The sequence below is a fragment of the Arvicanthis niloticus genome, chromosome 5 (genome assembly GCF_011762505.2).
Source record: "Arvicanthis niloticus isolate mArvNil1 chromosome 5, mArvNil1.pat.X, whole genome shotgun sequence".
Lineage (NCBI taxonomy): Eukaryota > Metazoa > Chordata > Mammalia > Rodentia > Muridae > Arvicanthis > Arvicanthis niloticus.
The window spans coordinates 55,395,999-55,403,747 of NC_047662.1; the positions used below are offsets into that span (position 1 = coordinate 55,395,999).

The 7,749-nt window shown below is 39.6% G+C and overlaps 1 protein-coding gene across 7 annotated transcripts in view; it reads right to left on the reverse strand.

Annotated features, from left to right (window-relative positions):
• Positions 1–3,993, reverse strand: part of Fggy (FGGY carbohydrate kinase domain containing) — a 363,434-nt gene extending 359,441 nt beyond the window's left edge. For 2 of the 7 annotated variants that reach the window (XM_034503690.2, XM_034503689.2), the window contains exon 1: positions 3,873–3,993. The gene's annotated coding sequence lies outside the window, so the exon portion shown is untranslated. The remainder of the gene's footprint in view (positions 1–3,872) is intronic. The other 5 variants (XM_034503691.2, XM_076934646.1, XM_076934647.1 and 2 more) reach the window with 5 other exon arrangements.
• Between the last annotated feature and the right edge of the window lie 3,756 nt (positions 3,994–7,749).

Below are 7,749 nucleotides of genomic sequence, written 5' to 3' on the forward strand. Positions count from 1 at the left end.
CTATTTTGAGATCAGTGCAGAAATACAATGTACAAAAGCTTATAAGAGACACCAAAAATTGTTCTAAAAGATATTACCCTGATAAATGACCACATAAATTTTAAAAAAATCTTAAATAACCTAGCTTGAATCTCAAAAATAGCAAAAGAATCAATGCCCAACATAGTAGAAATAAACAGAGACAAAAAAATAATAAATAAAACCAATGGGATGAATTAGCATTTTGAAAAGATAAACAAAACTAAGTCTGTATCTATAGTGAGGAACAAAAGAAAAGACTGGCTCACTGGCTAGCACGTTTCTTAGACCTGCCTAGGGATCATGCTGTCCACAGTAGGCTGGACCCTCCTACCCCAATGAGCAGTCAGAACAATCACAGAGAAGGGGGGGGGGGGGAAGGAAAGCGAGAATGAGAAAGGGAGGAGGGAGAAAGAAGGGGAGAGGAAGGGAGGGAAGAAGGGGGGAATACTATCACTAAATTCTCTTAAGTTTTTTTCTAGGAGAGGAGGTCTACCCCTTCCTCTCTAACAACAACAAACCAAGGTACAAGTCCATCAAAATACATCATGGGGAAACAATGAGTTTATTGGCATACTTATAGGTCATGGACAAGAGGTTACTGACAGAAGCAAAGCAGCCATAATGGAAAGTCTTCACCCAGTGTAGATAATGGCTTCCCAGTAGCCATATGAATGGAAACCCAGTCCCCAGTTTGTACCATCTTACTCTAGCACCTCCTGTGAAACCTAGGCCCACATTTCATTGGGGAATGACTACAAAAATATGGCGGTTTACTCTGATGCAGATCCAATGACTTCCTGAACCCTCTGTCTAGACAAGAAGGCACAGCTCATCTTATTAGGATGGCAGTTGTTTTGCTTGATAGATAACACCCTAAATTTCAAATAAATAAATAAACAAACCTTGACTATTAATAGGGTTTTGGATCTATAGAAGGCTTGGAACAAAAATTCCCTACAGATACAAGGGACAAAGGAAGTCTGTGCTATCACCACTATGTAGACTCCAAAAGGCTCTAACTTCTTAAAACAGAAAATAAAATGATAGTTACCAGCAGGTGGGAGGTAAGGGGTCATGAGATGTTGGTCAACAACTATAAACTTTCAGTTATGAACTGAAAATCTTCTGGAGATCCAATGTAAACATGTGATAAAGTTAACAATATATTCTTGCAATTTGTTCATAGAGCAGAATTTAAAATTATTCATCACCAAAGAAAACAAATACTATGTCAGATGTTACACATATATATACATACATATATATACACATATATAAAAACATATAATTTACACTGATATATATGTACATATATATATCAATTAGCAGTCAAAATAATCACATAGAAAAGAGGGAGGGAAGGAAAGAGAGAGATGATATATGTATATTGAGAGATCAGGTATATATATATTATTAGTTATAACCCACTAAGCCTTGGAGAGGCAGAATGAAACACAATATGGATAGGCCTGTGGTGATAAATGTGAAATGTGAACATTTTAAAATGTTTAGTGTCTGGGAAATTAATAAAGCACACTATTGGTGTATCTGTGTGATATCTATGTAACTATTCCCAAAGAAGAGCGACAAGACCCATCCCGGACATGAATGACAGGTGTGATGGAACACGGAAAGAGAAAGAGCCCACCAGTGAAACACACTTTTTCTCTCTCCCTTTGCTGAGGTTCATATTGTGTATTGTGTAATCAATGTGCTGAATCGAATGTTCCCCCATTAATTCCTGATTAGTCCAATAAAAGGTTCCTTTTCTTACAATGATAACCTATACATTATAAAAACAATTATGAAAACCATCAAGTAAGAATTACATTCACAGTGTTCAGTCCATTTGTGTTTAGCAACAATTAGGTAATTCTATCACCTATCCTATCTTCGTGAGTCCAGAGTTCTGTACCTAAATCATTCTCTATCATAACTTGTATCCTACTCTAAAAACATCTTAGACCTAAAATCATCTCCCTCCTGTCCATGATGATCTGAGCCGTTCCTACCGTGATGAACTAAAATCATGAGCCAAAATAATTTTTCCTGCCTTAAGTTATTTGTCCCATGGGTTTCTCACAGCAGCAGGAAGTGTAAGGAGGCTTTTAGATCAAATGGCTTTGTCCTTGGTATCTCTCACACACAGCTTCAGGCCAAGGTGGCTTTGCTAGTGAGTTCTACTAACCATTAGAGAGAAAATGTGTGTGTGTGTGTGTGTGTGTGTGTGTGTGTGTGTGTGTGTGTGTAAAAATACTCCCTAAGTCAGAAAATACAAGAAAGAAAATTTACAAATCAAAATCCATTATCAACAATGATGTTAGAATGCTTAAAATCTCAGCAAATGGATTCTAAACTATACAGTTAAATGCATGTCAGTCACTCCTCAATAGGACTGCTACTAACTACCCCAGCTGAGAACACCTCGCTCCCTGCAGTCATCTCAGAGTTACATGATCTCTATGGCACAGTCCAGACAAGACAACTATTTCAGACTCCCCTCCTGGCTGGGAGTTTAAAGACGGGGTTTTGCCCCAACCTGGTTTTTATGTTGTTATTGTTGTCTTTTTAAAAGCTAATAATTGGCTGTGGTTTTTAGATAAAGGTTATAGAAAAAGAACTAAACTCCAGAAGACAAAACCCACCAAAAATTCATCACAGCCTGGATCAGTGCCTGGCTACCTTCCCAAAAACAGTACTCTGCCTGCTGGGTTATTCCCTTCTCCCACTTGAAAACTTTGACTTCCTAATCCTATGCCACTCCCCCTCAAAAAAAAAAAAAAAAAATCACCCACTGGCCCTCGTCACTCCCTATTTCCCACCCTCAAACCCCACCACAGTCAGGAGCAGTCCCCTGGGATCTCACTCCTACAGCCGGGGCAGAAGCCATATAGTCAAGACCAAGGATGGCAGCTGCATTAACAGGAGACTCCGGAAGACAGAATAGCAGCCTCCTAAGCTAGCACAGAAAAGGGAAACATCAGGACATCAGCTCACAGTAGAGACCAGAAACCCTTTAAGAAGGAACAAGAAAACGAAACAAAAGACAAATCTACAAATCCTGCCACAAAGTCAGACTTTAACTGTTCCTCACTGATTTGCTCCCTAAAAGCACAACCCAATGGGACCTTTTGAAGTGACACTTCACGCTTGATTAAAGGGTCAAACTTGGCCATAGCTTGCCCTTTAATTAGGAGAAGAAATTAGAGCTAATATATAAGCAATGCTCCAGTGAAAGGACCAGTGACAGAGGAGTTCCCCCACAGTGCGTGTCTCCATCCTAAAATGGACATGAAGTTCATAAAAAAAAAAAAAAAAGTAAAGATGCCCCTAAATCCTCCCTGGCCTACAGCCCTGTAACAAGACAGATGGCATTATCCCACTTAAACTGAAGTACGCATCAAACACTAACTCCAGCTGCTCACAGCCTTAAACAGCACCAGTCTCCAAACGCCTTTCAAATTGCCAAACTTGAAATCAAAGACTTACAGTGTTTAGAGAATTGTCCCAAATTTGGGGGCGGGGGTGGGGGACAACAGGGGAGGGTGTTTGCAAAATTCTCTTTCTGAGAGAAAGAAAAACACTTTATTTAATTAACTGTACACTACTCGGAGAGATGGGGCCTTGGGCCCCAGACATCTGCAGGGCAGTCGTTGGGATTGCAGTAAAGGCCTTTCCCTTGGGCAAGATACTTTACCCGAATACACACGAAACTGAAAGGCCAGCCAATGGCCTGGCTGGAGTGAGACCCAAAGGTGAAGAAGGGAAACATCTAGCAGGCTAGATAAGCTTTTGGGGGAAGCCGGCTGAGAGGCTGCGTGCCTGCAAGAGCCCCTGGGAGGGTCACTTACTTGTCCAATATGAAATCACATTCTAGCTAGCAGGCCAGCAGGCCACCATGCACAGCCGCACCGCACCCAGCAGGGCGGTCCAAACAAGCTGTGACTCCGCCTGCTTCAGTCCAGCCCCTCCAGCAAACCTTGTAAGGCGCATCCTGATTGGTCCTTTGAAACGGGCACAGGGAATGGCCAGTACTTGTGGGCCCCGCCCCTTCACTCTACAATGCAAGTAGTGGATTTGCGTTTCAAACTCCTCCAAGAGGAGTTTGTTGCCTTGGAGACTGCACGATCTAAGCAATCCCCTCTGAGCGCCAGCTACACTAGCCTGAATTCTACTATATGTGATGGGTATTTCCTGTTAAATCGCCCTCAGTTGAGCACCAGGGTTGCATGGGGTTACAATTCCTTGAGCCCTTTATACCCGGTACTTTTCAGGAATTCTATCACTTTGTCCTGTGGTCGAGCCTTTGAGGTAGAGATGACACTGTAAATCTAAAATATATATGGACCTTTGCCTTTGAGAAGTTGACAGACTGGTTGATACTGACCTTTCCAGTAAGCTACATGTTATCATCCATCCTCATCGATAGATACTGAGGTTTGGCTTTTTTTCTGGGTACTGTTCCAAGGTCGCGAAGCTCAAACTTTCTCAGTAATAACAGAGAGTTCCTTAAACAGACATGATGTATTTATTATGTTAAGACGAGTATCCACATGACCTGAGAGTAAACAAGCGATTGATCTTTCTTAGTCATCCAGGTGCTAACTCTTGTCTCGCTGAGGCTGAGGCCACAGGACAAGTCCTGCGCCCTGCTGGAGGTCTTGTTTTGGATTTATTTTCCTCTACACAAGCAGTTCTCAACCTGCTTTGGTGTGGTATATCAGCTATTTACATTATGACCCATAACAATAGCAAAAGTAGATATGTGAAGTAGCAAAAAAATAATAATTTTATGGTTGGCTCACTACAACATGAGAAATCGTATTAAAGGGTCTCAGCTTTAGGATGGTTGAGAACCACTGATCTACACTAGGATTGCATTTCTTGGATACATTGTCCCAGCTTTTCCTTAATATATTCCAGAAGTGGATTGTTCCTGTTGCCTCCTGGACTATGGCTGGGCGTGAGAGCATGAAAGGTCTCCTCTTTGCTAAACACAAATTAGTGTGTTGGCCTGAGTGGATAACTGTTTCTAGTCTTTGGTGCTTTTGAGTTTTTATTTGTTTCCTCATAAATAACATACTATCAGTAGCAAAAATAGCATTCTGGCTGAGCCTGCAGCAGTCATTCTAAACAAAAAAGGACCTTGGGATAAAAGCCACACAGAGGAAAGCAACATGGTGAAAGAAAGTGGGCTCCTAATGCTGTGTACACCAAACAGGGCTGAGTCCAAAAGACCCTGGAGCTCACCTAGCACGAGAAATCAGGTGACTGACCTCTACTATGGAACCCTCCGAAACTACATCATAGAAATGTTTTGCAAAATGTTGGATGCTTAATACATAAAATACATTGCCCAGCTCTTCCTTAATATATCCCAGAGATGGAATGTGTCTGTTGCCTCCATTTCCATACTACAATTTATGGAAAGAAATAACAAATCTTGAGTACTTTACAAAATACTAGCAATGACACAATGTGGCTGAAAAAAACAGATGAGGAAATGGCTCCATGCAGAAGGCAGCAAGTGCATGGGATTGCCTTTCTTCATAAACAATCTGCACTCTGAAAATCTAACTCATTCCAAGAAACCAGAGTCAATCCCATTGGAGCCCAGTGTTCCCAGTGACATAATTACCTCCCACAAGTCCTCACAACTTACAGGTTCTGCCACCTGTCAACATCACTGCACTAGGGACCAAGCTTCCAGCATACGAATCCTTTGGAGACTGGCTCGAAGCATATCTAGACTGTAGCAGTAAAGCATACAGATGTACACATATGAAGTCATGCTCACTCATATTATACACACGTAGTCAACACAACTACAAATTAAATCATGATACAGAAGGATAAACACAGAAACACACATACAGAGACACGCTGATAGAAATCACACAACCACATGTGTAGCCAAACATACTTTGTGTAATCATATTTTTACAGTCTTATATTACCACTTTATACTCATATATCATACATATAGAAATACATATAATTATACTTGGGCACACAAGCACATAAACTTAGAGATACAGAAAAGCATATTTACACAAATAAACAGATGTATACATAGACATAGGCATACATGAATACATAACATCAACATCATTAATATAAACAATTCCCCATCCATTTTACATGACAGATTCTGTTAACAAATGTTCTGCAGGGAAAAGAAGAATGAGTTCCCTTTTTGCAAATGTTCATTGTTTTCATTGAGTATTTAATGACAATATATAGAAATAAGATGAGGAAGAATACACTCAGAAATAATAGTGGCACCTGAGTATTAAGGTCTGTCATTATAAAAAATTAATGATTTTTTAACACGATTACATAACATATGAACCAGAATTCTTCTTGGATCATATATTCTGCAATATTTATGGCTCTTATCTCCTTGAATAGTTTGAATGCCTCTGAAGTTGTAAATAATGATATGAAGATGTAAGGCAGTACATTATTAAGGATTATACATAATTCTTTGCATTGCTTGAAAAACTGTAATTCAAATTTGTTGAAGCAAATAGCCACTTTATTGATTCACACAATTGGGTGATTTAAAGAGAAAGTGAAACTCAGAAGAGTCATCCAGGAATTCCAATTATGTCTTAAGTGACCATTTATTCTCCAGGTTTCATCTCTTAATTCCTATGACTGATCCATACTCCAGTGGGATCATGCCACACGGCTTCTTACCCTCTGGATATTTATGTCTTGAAGACTGTCTGCAACAGGAACTGTTCCTATTAAGATTAGCTAAACCTGTCTCCTTAATCTAGCTTTATGCCATAAACCCCACCTCCTTGTTAATTTGTGTATAACCCCATCTACTAGTTTCATTTCATGTAGTGATCCAGCCACTATATTCAACCCTATATAATAAGCATACTGAGCTTCTAGGGTGCTGTTGCTTCCCTGTCTGAGTGCCCAGACCACCCAACCCTCAACTTGTTGTGTCTCTGTGTATTTGTCTTTTCTTCATTCTCTTGCTACCCTAGTCAGGTTTACCCCTTGGAACCACACTGGATGTAGCAGAAATGTTAAATGCTAATAAAAATGGAACAACTTCTAAGATGAATTCTTTGGCCTGTGGTAGTAAATTTTGAGGTGAATAAACAAAATGTCCATAAATTAATTATATATACAATTTCAAGTTGTATTCATTCATTCTTTTATCTACTACTGCCTTTTAAAATGCCTTGGTTATTGTATCTATTGCCCTAAAAGTAAGATGACAAATATTTATGGGCCTTTGATATTCTATGAATTTTACATAAAAAAATAAAGCAATCTTGTTGAGTTTTTAATTTTTATTGAAAATATTTTTTTTCATAAAATATATTCCAATCATAGCTTTCCCTACCCCAAGTCCTCTTGGATCCTCCTCCAAAGAACATGAGACTAGACAGGCCATGAGCCTAAGAGATAACCAAATAATCTTGTTCTCTTAAAAGAACATAGCAATAAAATGACTCCTAGCCACACTCTGCTGTGCGCATAGACCAACGCCTTGTTCAGCCATTATCAGAGAACCTTCCTTCTACAGGAGATGAAAACTAACACATATGACCGCAACTGGACAAGGCACAGAGAGTGGTAGACTTTGGAACACTCAGTCCTAAATGAGAACTCTTCATTAGTTTGGAGTTTTGTAAGGTGCAAGAAGTATAAAACAGTCTCTCACCTAACACTAAAGGGTTAACAACATGCAACAGAATTAAA